Consider the following 14,583-nt stretch of genomic DNA (forward strand, 5'->3'; position numbering starts at 1 on the left):
TAGTATTTAAATAATCGTTCTGTTTTCTGTACATGTAGTGTTTCGATTATTATGTGGTGGGAGGATTTTCTTTTCTGGTCCAATCTATTTGGGTTTTTTTTGTAAGCTTCTTATATACATATAGGCATATATTTCTTTAGGTGAGGGAAATTTTCTTCTATAGTTTGGTTGAAAATATTTCTGGTCCTTCTAAGTGGGGATCTGCTCCTCCTATGTATATTATTCTTAGGTTTGGGCTTTTCATAGTGTCTCATATTTCTTGTATGTTTTCTATCAAGAACATTCAGATTTAGCATTTTCTTTGACAGATGTATTGATTTCTTTAATAATATCTTCTACACCAGAGATTCTCTCTTCTATCACCTATATTTTGTTGCATTCATAGTTTCTGTTCTCTTTCCTAGGTTTTCCATTTCCAGGATTCCCTAAGTTTACATTTTCTTTAGTGTTTCTATTTTCGTAAGTTTACATTTTCTTTAGTGTTTCTATTTTCATTTTCAGTTATTATACACTTATTAATTTCCATCACCTGTTTGATTGTATTTTATTGTATTTCTTTAAGTGATTGGTTCATTTCTTTAAATGTCTCCATCATCTTCATAAGATTGGATTTAAGTTCACCTTATATTTTGGATGTGTTAGAATATCAAGGGTTTGCTGTAGCAGAATAGCTGAGCTCTAGTGTTGCCCTTGCTCTTGTTGATTGTTTTCTTAGGCTGTTCATTAGATGTTTTGGTTGTCCCTGGTATTAGCTGAATGTTGTTGATGCCAGTGGGACTCTTTGGGGAGGCAGGCAGAGCCCTGAGTCTTATATAACACAATGCATGTAAAATGAGTATATACAATGAAAACCGTTTAAAACATTATAGAAAACTCATAGTGTGCATGGTGGCACATGCCTTTACTTCTAGCACCTGGGAAGCAGACACAGGTGGATCTCTGTGAGTTTAAGGCCAGCCTGGTCTCCAAAGTTAGTTCCAGGACAGCCAGCGCTGTCATTCATCCATGTCTCTGTTTCAATTTCTGCTTAAATCTCAGTTTTATATAGCCAAATGCCTTATAATAGACCTCCACATGAATTACTGTTGTCTTATCCCGTGCTCTTCCAGTCCCAAATGAAAGTCATTCTCTTTACCTGTATCAAACCTACTCCTCTGCCAGTATGTCTTGGGTGGTAAATGATGCCTCAGTGGATGCAGTTATTCTATCCAAGATTCAACGAGTCCTCTTGGATATCTCTGTCTTCATCCCTTTCCCCATAAAAATTGTGGAGGAATGAATTGTCAGTATATAGCTTATTAAAGTCATGGGGCAGGGGGAGTATATAGAAGAGTGCAGACACAGGAGTCCCAGGAACAAATGGAATGAATATAGTTGTGTGAGAGATAGATTCAGAAAGAGTAACCCACAAGGCCAGTGAAACCAGAGAAATGAAGGGGAAAAGTCTATGTTGCAGTGAGAGAGACTCTTGGTCTGTGGGCAATTACCTACAACATTATATAGACTATTTAGTTTTTTACATTAATTTTCTTGACTTTTATTAAAGGTAAAACATGGGAAACCGCTTTTATGTTATTAGGATTAAGTGAATAATTACAAATAAAAAGAAAGCCTGTGGCATAACATACCACAATGTTAAGCATAAAAGAAAACATCTCACTGTACTTATAACGTTATTCTGGAAGAGACAGGAACTAGTGTAATTTCTCTCTTCTAAGATCACTCAATAAAGCACTACTAATCAATAGTAAATCGCCACTGTTTAAATGGGTCTCTTGAATTTATTCTTTCTGTCTACCTGGAATTTTGTTCAATGTCTTCCAAATCAGTTCTTGATCTGGCCTATGTTAAATATAATGTTGATCTCTGTTACTATTCATCTGAATGTTTTATGCTTCACATAGGAAGAAAACAATTCAGTACTAAACTTTCTGTTCTTGGGTTATTTCATTGAGCATAATATATGGGCTCATTGATATTGTCACAAAGGGTGGGATTTCCTTTCTTTTAAAGGCTGATTGTATTCCATGTGTGTTTGTACCACATACCTATTCATTTAATGATGGGCATTTTCAGCTGATTCTGTATCTCGTCTATTATAAATATTGGTAAAATGAATATTGGCATATAGATGTCAGTTCCACATATCGATTTCATATCTTTGTAGGTATGCCTAGTAGTTTGATTACTTGATTATATGTTTTCTTTGTCTAATGAAATTCCAAAGACTCTTTTAAATGAGTGTCTCTTATCACTTATATCCTCAAAAACTTTATAGTAGCATTCTGGTGGGTATGCGGTGATAGCACATTATTTTATGATTTATTTTTCTAAGACATGATCTCACTATGTAGCCCACCCTGGCCCCCAACTTGTAAAACTCTTATTTCAGCTAGCCAAGTTGGAAGATTTAACAGTGTGTACCAGATACCTGCTTCATCATGGTTTGATTTGAAATTCCATGATGATTACTGATGGTATTTTTATATGCTTTTTGGTATGTTACATGTGTTCTTATAGAAGTGACTTTGAAAATGTCCTCTGCCTTTTTAAAAATGGTCTATTTACTATCTCATATGAACTGTCATATAACTTATCTATTTTGGACATTGACCAGGTGTATGGTTTGAAAATATGTTCTCTCATCCCATAGGTCATATTTCACTCTGTTGACTTCTTTTTCTTGGCTATGTTTGCAACTACCATTTCTTTACTTTTTGTTGCCTATGCTTTAGAGGTCAAATAATCACAGTGGAGGCTGAAGAGATAGCTCAGCAGTTGAGATTCTGTGAGATCACAAAGGATCCATGTTTGGTTTTGGGCACCCATATCTAACAGGTCACAACAACTTGTAACTCTAGATTCAGAAGCTATGTTATCCTCTTCTGTTCTCCTAGGACACAACACTCAAGTGTACACATACATGCACATTCATACTCACATGTACCCCCTACACACTTAACAATTAAAGAGTAAATCTTTAAAAGCAAAACAATGTGATCATCCGGAAAACTGCCATGAAGAATTTCCATATATTATTTTCTATAACTACAAGTCTTACAATCTAGTTGTTAATCTATTTCATTTTATTTCATACATAGTGTAAAATAGGAATGTAATTTCATTCTTCTGCATGGTGTATACTAGTATTCTCACTTATTCAAGTGACAGACCTTTTTCATTTCTTTTTTTTTATTGAAAAGCTTTATTTTAAGAAACAAAGATAAATGTACATTTTTGCATAGAAGTATACAAATACATTTTTAAGGTTGTAATTATGTATTTATGGGTACATATACATACACATATGTATATATGTAACAATAATATGGGAACAGAGGATATTAGTTTGAGGGGGTGGGAGAGAAACTTGGAGGGGTTGTAGGAAGGAAAGGTGGATGTGATACAGTAATATTTTAATTAAAATATATTCTTTTTTTTCTTGACCTTGACACAGTCTGTGAGTTGTTTCTAGGGTGCTCAGAGCTTTTTGGGGTTAGTATTCCATTATCAGTGACTGCATATTATGTCTGTTCTTTTGTGACTGGGTTATCTCACTCAGGATGATATTCTCTAGATGCAGCCATTTTCTTAAGAATTTCGTTAAGTCATTGTTTCTGATAGCTGAGTAGTATTCCATTGTGTAAATGTACCACAATTTTTGTATCCATTCATCTACTGAAGGACATCTGGGTTCTTTCCAGCTTCTGGCTATTATAAATAGAGCTGCTATGAACATTGTGGGCATGTGTCTTTGTTGTATATTAGAGCGTCTCTGGGGTAAATGCCCAGAAGTGGAATAACTGGGTCTTCAGGTAGTACTATGTCCATTTTACTGAGGAACCACCAGACTGATTTCCAGAGTGGTTGTATCAGTTTACAACCCCACCAACAGTGGAGAAGTGTTCCTCTTTCTCCACATCTTCACCAGCATCTGTTGTCATCTGAGATTTGGAACTTGACCAATCTGACTGGTGTGAGGTGGAATCTCAGGGTTGTTTTGATTTGCATTTCCCTGATGGCTAAAGATATTGAGCACTTCCTTAGATGTTTCTCAGCCATTCGATAATCCTCGATTGAGAACTTTTTGTTTAAGTCTGTACCCCATTTTTTAATAGGCTTGTTTGATTTTCTGGTGTCTTGCTTTTTGAGTTCTTTGTATACCTTGGATATTAGGCCTCTATCTGATGTGGGGTTGGTAAATATCTTTTCCCACTCTGTTGGCTGCCATTTTGTTTCCTTGACAGTTTCTTTAGCCTTACAAAAACTTTGCAATCTCATTAAGTCCCATTTGTCAATCTTTGACCTTAGAGCTCGAGACATTGGTATTCTGTTCAGGAAATTTTCTCCTGTGCCTATGAGTTCTAAGGTTTTCCCTACTTTCTCATCTAATAATTTCAGTGTAGCTGATTTAATGTGGAGATCTTTGATCCACTTGCACTTGAGCTTTGTACAAGGAGATAAGAAAGGGTCTATTTTCATTCTTCTGCATGCTGAGTGCCAGTTGGATCAACACCATTTGTTGAATAGGCTGTCCTTTTTCCATTGAATGTTTACAGCTCCTTTGTCAAAAATCAGGTGACCATATATGTGAGGGCTCATTTCTGGATCTTCTCTTCTATTCCATTGATCTACTTTCCTATTTCTGTACCAGTACCATGCAGCTTTCAGCACAATTGCCTTGTAATATAGCTTGAGGTCAGGGATAGTGATTCCCACAGATGTTTTCTTGTTGTTGAGGATGGATTTCGCTATTCTAGGTCTATTGTTACTCCAGATGAAATTGCACATTGCTCTTTCCAACTCAATGAAGAACTGGGTTAGAATTTTGATGGGGATTGCATTGAATCTGTAGATTGCTTTTGGTAAGATAGCCATTTTTAAAATGTTGATCCATCCAGATAAAAACATCAATCTTTGCCGATGACATGATAGTGTACTTGAGTGACCCCAAAAATTCCACCAGAGAACTTCTACAGCTGATAAACAAGTTCAGCAAAGTGGCTGGATACAAAATTAACTCAAACAAATCAGTAGCCTTCCTATACTCAAAGGACAAACATGTGGAGAAAGAAATTAGGGAAAAGGTACCCTTCACAATCGTCACAAAAACTATGAAATACCTTGGTGTGACTCTAACTAAGTAAGTGAAGGATCTGTATGACAAGAACTTCAAACCTCTAAAGAAAGAAATTTAGGAGGATCTCAGAAAATGGAAAAATCTCCCATGCTCATGGATTGAAAAAATCAACATCTTAAAAATGGCCATCCTACCAAAGGCAATCTACAGATTCAATGCAATCCCCATCAAAATTCCAACCCAGTTCTTCATGGAATTGGAAAGATCAATGTGCAATTTCATATGGAATAAAGAAAGACCTAGAATAGCAAAATCCATCCTCAACAACAAAAAAAATCTGCGGGAATCACTATCCCTGACCTCAAGCTATATTACAAGGCAATTGTACTGAAAACTGCATGGTACTGGTACAGAAATAGGCATGTGAATCAATGGAATAGAATAGAAGATCTAGAAATGAGCCTTCATGTATATGGTCACCTGATTTTTGACAAAGGAGCAGTAAACATTCAATGGAAAAAGGACAGCCTATTCAACAAATGGTGCTGGTCCAACTGGCACTCAGCATGCAAAAGAATGAAAATAGACCCTTTCTTATCTCCTTGTACAAAGCTCAAGTGTAAGTGGATCAAAGATCTCCACATTAAACCAGATACACTGAAACTATTAGATGAGAAAATAGGGAAAACCTTAGAACACATAGGCACAGGAGAAAATTTCCTGAACAGAACACCAATGGCTCAAGCTCTAAGGTCAAAGATTAACAAATGGGACTTAATGAGATTGCAAAGTTTCTGTAAGGCTAAGGACATCGTCAAGAAAACAAAACGGCAACCAACAGAATGGGAAAAGATCTTTACCAACACCACATCAGATAGAGGCCTAATATCCAAGGTGTACAAGGAACTCAAAAAGCTAGACACCAGAGAATCAAATAACCCTATTAAAAAATGGGGTACAGAGTTAAACAAAACGTTTTCAGTTGAGGAACACCGAATGGCCGAGAAACATCTGAGGAAGTGCTCCACATCCTTAGCCATCAGGGAAATGCAAATCAAAACAACCCTGAGATTCCACCTCACACCAGTCAGATTGGCCAAGATCCAAAACTCAGATGACAGCAGATGCTGGTGAGGCTGCGGAGAAAGAGGAACACTTCTCCACTGTTGGTGGGGTTGCAAACTGATACAACCACTCTGGAAATCTGTCTGGCTATACCTCAGAAAATTGGATATAATACTACCTGAAGACCCAGCTATTCCACTTCTGGGCATATACCCCAGAGACACTTTAATACACAACAAAGATATATGCACCACAATGTTCATAGTGGCTCTATTTATAATAGCCAGAAGCTGGAAGGAACCCAGAGGTCCTTCAGAAGATGAATGGATACAAAAATTGTGGTACATATACACAATGGAAGACTACTCAGCCACCAGAAACAATGACTTAACCAAATTCTTAAGAAAATGGCAGCATCTAGAGAATATCATCCTGAGTGAGATAACCCAGTCACAAAAGAACAGACATAATATGCAGTCACTGATAGTGGGATGCTAACCCCAGAGGCTTGAACTTTCCCAGAAACAACTCACAGACTGTATGAAGTCCAAGAAATAAAGAAAACAAAACAAAACAAAAAAAAATATTTACAAAACAAGAAAACTTTAACTATTTCCATGTTACATTTTGTTTTACATGTACTTTAGCTCATTGTAACTATTAAGTTTTCAAGGCATACAATCAAACCTTGAAAAAATTCAAGTACTGACTAAAAAATATATTCATATAGTTTTATATAAAAATTATGTTAAAATCTGAAAAAAAAGTACTGACAAAAATGTATAATTTTAAGCAAAAAATGTTTAAAATCTGTACATTTATCTTTGTTTTGTAAAATAAAGTTGTTTAAAAAATAAAGAAAGAAAAAAAATGTTGATCCTTCCAATCCATGAGCATGGGAGATCTTCCATTTTCTGAGATCTTCCTAGATTTCCTTCTTTAGAGGTTTGAAGTTCTTGTCATACAGGTCCTTCACTTGCTTAGTTAGAGTCACACCAAGGTATTTCATAGGTTTTGTGTCTATTGCGAAGGGTATCTTTTCCCTAATTTCTTTCTCCACATGTTTGTCCTTTGAATATAGGAAGGCTACTGATTTGTTTGAGTTAATTTTATATTCAGCTACTTTGCTGAACTTGTTTATCAGCTGTAAGAGTTCTCTTTTGGAATTTGTGTGGTTGCTTAAGCACACTATCATGTCATCTGCAAACAGTGATGTTTTTACTTCTTCCTTTACAATTTGTATCCCTTTGATTTCCTTTTGCTGTCTAATTGCTCCAGCCAGGACTTCCAGTACTATCTTGAATAGGTAGGGGGAGAATGGGCAGCCTGGTTGAGTCCCTGACTTTAGTGGGATTGCTTCAAGTTTCCTACTGTTAAGTTTGATGTTGGCTGTTAGTTTGCTGTATATAGCTTTTATTATGTTTAGGTATGGGCCTTGGATTTCTGTTCTTTCCAAGACTTTTAACATGAAGGGTATCTGAATTTTGTCAAATGCTTTCTCAGCATCTATTGAGAAGACCATGTGTTTTTTTTCTTTGAGTTTGTTTATATGGTGGATTACATTGACAGTCCTTTTTCTATTGACTGTTCTCAGTATCACTTTCAAGAACAGGGATAAATTATTTAAGGGATAGAGCCAATGATATCATGAAGCACAAAGAAGTGAAATAAATCATCCATCTTCTTTTCCAAATGGAAATTATTACCTTACAATGAATGCCCATTCTGATTTATTATGCTCATAAGATACATTGTTTTTTTTTTCTTTTACTTTTGAGATTATAATTACATAATTTCCCCCTTTACTTTCCTCCCTCCAAACCCTTCCATATACACTGCCCCGGTTTCTTTCGAATTCATGATCTCTTTTTAAAATTGTTTTTACACATATATCTTTATATTCCTAATTACAAAGTGTTCAGTCTGTATAACAGTACTTTCATGTGTGGAATTTCCTTCCCTTTAAAGAGTGATTATATTCCATGTGTGTTTGTACCATATTCATTTAATGATTGACACGTTTTGCTGATTCTATATCTTATCTATTATAAATATCGGACCTTTAGATATTGAATAACCAATTGAGTAGCAAACACCAAATAAGAGACAGCACCTGCAGTCCAGTTCTCTCAGCAGACACCACACAGAAACCAGCAGCTTCAGTCCAATCCAGTTGGCAGTAACCACACATGAACCAGCAAGAACAATTCAAACCAGGAGAAAACGCAAGGCTCACCAACCTTCTATAGACTGAGGAAGTAACAAGAAGCCACAGGAACCTCATGAGAAATGAAGCTCAACAATGAAATGCAAGGCAGACTGATACATGCTTGCCTTCAGCAAAGAATAGTGAGCTGGAGCAATGTGAACCAATTCCTGAGATTCCACTGTCTGTGGGGTCATATTTATATTCTTTCTGAACATCATGCATCCTTTCATGTGTTTGCTATAGATAAACATCTTTCACTTGTGTGCGCTTCAGGGAAACATTCTTTCATGTGTCTGCTTTAGCAAGACATTTTTCACCTGTGTGTCAAACATCATTTGACAGAATTGACTTCCCAAAGAAACCAAAAGTTTTCACTTCAAGGATGTACTTCATTATATTTCTATCTATTCTCATAGTCCTCTGGCAAAGGGATAGTTTCCCCCCTCACTTTGTTTTCATTGCTAGTTGGGTTGTGGTGAAATCCTGGCTTCCACTAATTACTGAAAGTAAAGTTAGTTACTTACAACACACTTAAATGTTTTGAATATGACATTATAATTTTTAATCTTTCCCCAATCTTCTTTTTAAATTGTTTCTTCATATATATTTAAATCATGGTTTTCCATCCCCTAACTCCTCCCATATTCTCTCTACTTCTTACTCATCCAATTCCATGTCCTCCTTATTTCCTTAGATGTCAAACATATATGTCAGTATTATTTTTAAAAAGACAAAGAAAACAAAAAAGCATCACACACACACACACACACACACACACACACACACACACACAAACAAACAAACCAGAAACCATAATATACAAGAAAGACCTGTAAGGTAAAACAAGCAAACCTGTTAGGTGGCAATATCATCAGTATTTTCAAGTATGACCTACAGAAGGACATGTTGCATAATATTTCATGAAGTTTAGAACCTGGATGTGGCTTCTTGGGAGACATTTGTGTATTACCAAGAAATGTGTGCCTACAGACCATTGTTCACAATACCACTGTCTAATAAATCAATAAATCTAATAAATTTTTTAGGAAACTAATAAAACCCAGTACAACTAACTAGAATATAAAACATTGGTTTTTATTTGACAAATGGAAAAAAAGGTAGAAAGATGAGATGGGATAAGTTCTGTCCTGAGTACTCCACTCACCGAAAAGATTTTTTTCAATTCAAAAATTAGAAATAACAATAACTTTACTGATGTAAATATTCATGTTGATCATCCAACACAAGGTAAATTTATAATTAAGAACAAATAAAGGAGCATCATTATTGATTTCTAAGAATTCATGCCTTAGTGTGACTGGCTGGCATATTGATAAATACTCCCAAAAATGCAATTAGGATTTCAGTAAATATGTCAACTATTGCTATTGTTAAGACCAAAACACTTAAAGGTCAACTCCCTCTCCAATAGTATATACTTGATCTATTAGAGAATCCTTAATGCTTTATGAATAGGGAGATGACATGGTTTCTAATGAAAACAAATGAGAAAATAGGAGCAGGGAGGGAGCCTTTCATTTCACTAACCTTCTTCAGAACTTTCAGAACTCTCATTTGTTAGTGATACATATGTGTATGTATATGTACCCACAAATACTTAATTACAACCTTAAAAATGTATTCATATGCTTTCATGCAAAATGCTGAAAATTTGTACATCTATCTCTATTTTTTAAAAATAAATTTTAAAAAATAGCATCAGTATTATTAAAGGTATGCACAAGTGGAGAGAGAATAGATACTGTATGTTATACTCATCCACACCCATAATCTTAGCACTTAGAATACAGTAGTCAAAGGATTACTGTAGGTTACAAACCAGCCTAGTTAACATAGTGAGTTCCAAGCCAACAAGGACTACACAGTGAAACTCTATCTAAAACACAAACAAAAGGCAGAGAAATAAATCTTTTTTCTTAACTTTATTTTTTTAAAAAGGAGATAAATGTACAGATTTTTAAAAGCATTTTGGCATAAAACTGTATAAATATATTTTGTCAGTACTTGGTTTTTTAAAAAGGTTTGATAGTATGCATTGAAATCTTACTAGTTACAACGAGCACAAAGTACATGTAAAACAAAATGTAACATGGAAATAAAGTTTTCTTGGTACGTAAAGATTAAAATCTTATATTGTCTTATTCCTATTTCTATTATTTTGTAGAAGCTCATATTTAGATCACCCAGTGTATGTAACTTGTAAATGCTAAAGATTTAGACAAAGAAGTAGCAAAGAATTTTAGGTAAATTGTATTAATCATATTTCTTGAAATTGATTAAATGTTATAGGATAACATATATAGGTCATGAAGTGGTTAAGCAAAGCAGATTATTAAAGCTATTGTACCACACAGTTATATTTTTGCCACTAAAGTAGCTACAAATCTAAATTCTCAGTGAAGAGGATAGAGATATGTCAGAGCATACCAAATAGCAGATGCATGGGATGGGAAAGTTTAGAATAACCAAACCGTCCTGCAAACTATGAAATTGGAAAATGTTTGCCAACTGATTTCAACACATATAATGAGTAGAAACCAAGAATGTCAGAGGCACGCTCAAAAGAAAAACAGAAGTGATACTTAAATACAGATGGCCATATATATCAATCGAATCAAATTCAGTGTTCCTCTCATTTTCAATGATGGTTTTGTCTGTTTAAATGGGTACCAAGACTATTCTAAAGGAAAAAGTATCCTTTCGGCAAACAGTACTATTCTTGTTTGCATAGTCAGAAAATAAAGTTGTACATGATATATCCTGTCATATAAAAAATCAACTAAAAGTGTGTCAAATTTCTAGTTATTTAGTTCTGTTAGAAGAGAACATGAGAAATAAATTGTCATGAACTTGAGCTAACAGTTATCTCTTACATACAACACCAAAAAATGATGGAAGATAACTAAAAGTGGAGAAATTAAATGTTAGCAAAATTAAACACATTTACACTTCAGCAAAACACCATTAGTGCGGTGGCAGGAAGCTGAAAGTGGAGATAAGTGGCTGTAATCACAGAATTCAGCAGGCTGGTAGAGGAGAATCATAAGTTAGATGTCAGCCTGGCCTGCATCCTGAGTGTCTATTGGAGAGTGCATGAGGTGACAGGGTCTTTTAAATAATGATAGAAAACTTCATTGTTGACTATTTGAACAAGTTGCTGAAAGGGTATTTATATTCCTTCTGAAAAGTCTTGGTACTTATCTAAACAAACAGAAAAATCATTGAAAATGAGAGGTAGTGCTTCTGAGCACTGAATTTGACTATTGATCTGTATGTCTATCTGTATTTCAGTATCATTTCTATCCATCTATATGTAAGTATCATTTCCACAATATATATTTGGAGAATGAAGGGGGAAATGGCACGCTAGTCAAAGTCCCACAATGCAATTGGCAGCTTTCTACACAGTAACTGATTTCAACTACAGACTTGAAGAAGCAGTCTGGTGTAGGTGAGAATGGTGAGTCCAGTGGAAGCAGAGAGGAGGCATTGACACAAGGCACACAATATGCCGGGAAGGATGGGAGTGCAGGGAAGACTCCACATAGTCTGAAAAATACAGCACAACCCAGTTTTCTTCTCAGCACCGATAACAGTCTGAGCAGACTACGAGTTATTTAGGCTAAAATACATACTTTTTGAAGGGTGTTAATAGTATAAGCCTTTATCCCAGCACTTGGGGAATGTAGAGATAGGAAGACCAGAATGTCAAAGTCTTCCTCATCTACTTAATGAGTTCAAGGTCAGCCTGAGTATGTATATGGGACCTAGCTTAAAAAAAAGAAAGCAAAACAAAACCCATTTCTTTCATATTAGATGCCACTTTGAGGAAATATACCACAGTCTGTTCTATAAGAAAGAAACTACTTTATAATACAATTTCATGAACCATTGATATTTTGTCATCACTAATTAATAATGCAACTAAATTCATGTGGTGGGCATAAATGGAAAGGGTACTTGGATATGGTAACAGAATCAGGATGGTAAACTTTTTATATTGACTAAAATGGTATTTTTTTCACTGGTTCTGGGGTTTCCTTCTGCATATCTTATTCTTACCCTAGACATGTGGATGGCTAATTTTGCATGTTTTAAAATCAAATTTCTCTTTATTTTTTTATTCATATATCTTATTTTACAGGCATGAGTGTTATGTATCTATGCATAAGTATCACATACATGCTTGGTGTCTTCAGGTTTTATAAGAAGCTGTTGTATCTCCTGGAAAATGGAATTGTGAATGATTGTGAGGCACCATGTAGGTACTAGGAACTGAACCCAGGTCCTCTGCAAGAGCAACAAGTGCTCTTCATAGCTGAGCCATCTTTCCAGCCCCAAATGTCACTTTTTAAATCAAGCCTATTATGACCATTCTATTTCACAGAACAACCTATCAATCACTGCATTACCGACCTCCTCAACCTTGCTTCATCTTTTGTTGAAAGCTCTGTGGTACTTTCATGCACCTAGTATAACATATAATTTGTTGAATTTTGTATTTATTGGTCATTTCAAGTCTTTGTCTGTTGGAATATAGCTTCCTTGGGATCAACAATACCTTGGATTTTTTTTTCAGTGATGGTGTCCCATTGTTTGCAGTAGAATAGAATGTGACAAATAACAGAGCCTGATGCTTATCTGTCCATATACAACACAATAGAACCGGACACAGGAATTCTTTGTTTTTGTTCACTGACATAATTTCCAGTATCTATGACAGAAAAAGGCCTGACACATAAGAGTCTAGTATATATTTGCTGCATACAATTAATTTGTGTCCCACATTCTATAGCTAGCTTCCCAAGCATCTGAGAATTTCGTGACTTTTGCCAGTACCACATTATTTCTCCAGCTATTTGGAAGAATGCAATGTTAAACATCCACCCTGCTTTTCTTCCACAACCATCCCCACTCGATAACTGCAGTGTGCTATGCTCCGGGTTGTCAAAGCAAACATGTCTGGTTCTTAGTGGCAGACTACAGAAAGATAAAAAATAAATGAAGATTAACTCTGTTCTGATTTTGCAACATAAATCAAAGGGCAGTGAAAACCAGACAATCAACCTAGCTGCAAATGTTTCAAGAAGGAAATCAGTGCTGGCATAGCTTAGATTAAAAAAATAAAATCTATCTACTTCAGTGTGGAAAGACTTCTGTGGAATAAGTGGCAAAAAAGATGAACTACTTTATGCTATCTTAGGGTCCTCAAAAAAGCAGAAGCTATTAATGTAAATATCCTGTGGCTGAGGTTCGCAGAATAAACCTTGTTCCAAATGATTCAAATCCTTCTGAAGAAAAAAAAAACTAGTGGGTATTTCCTGGTGTTTCTAGGAATGGAGTCCTATGCACAGAGAGACACAGACACAAGAAAGAGAGCCTTGATACACTGAGATGTTCAATTTAGTGATTATTTTCATGAATTGGAAAAAAATGAATATGGATTTGATGGGGAGAATTAATTGTAGTGGTAAGAATAGGAGTATAGGGGCTAGATGAAACATCTAGTTCTGACTCCACCAGTGGGCTTTCACTCTAAACACATCCTGAACGGAGAAAATAAATGCTTAAATGCTCAGGGACGCACAGCTTCATGATCTACAATCATGAAGGTGGCCAGAGATAAGTTCTTGTTTCAATAGAAAAAGAACAAGGTCTTCACTGGATGCTCACACAGTGATCTACATCAAAGCCAACACAGCATGTGTAGAGGCTCCATACCAATATTTCAAAAAATAGAGTAAGTAGGAGGACGCTGCTGGGAGAGAAAATAAAGCAATACAAATTGAAAGCATTGAAGACCCCCTTCTCTCTTTCTCCTTCCCTTAGAAATTTTCAAACAAAGAGCTATAAAGGCTTGAAGAGCAAAATACTGTTTCTTCCCATATACTTATACTGTAAATGAAGTAAATGGAATTACTTTGAGAATTCTTGTCTCCAAGGCCATCTGATAATTATGAGTGTGAAAATATATGGAAGCAAAAGTGATGTGATGTGTGTGTGTGTGTGTGTATGTGAAAAAGAGAGGGGGGAGGGAGGGAGGGAGGGAGAAAGAGAGAGAGTGAAGACTTTGAAGTCATTAATAGGTTCTTAGCAAACTAGAGTTTAGGTAGAGTCTAGTGTGTATCCTAGATTTAGACAGACCTGAGTTTTAAATTCTACTAGCTTACTATGAATTGCTACCTTTAGTAGATTTCTTAACCACTTG

The sequence above is a fragment of the Micromys minutus genome (assembly GCF_963924665.1).
Source record: "Micromys minutus genome assembly, chromosome: X".
NCBI classification, from domain to species: domain Eukaryota; kingdom Metazoa; phylum Chordata; class Mammalia; order Rodentia; family Muridae; genus Micromys; species Micromys minutus.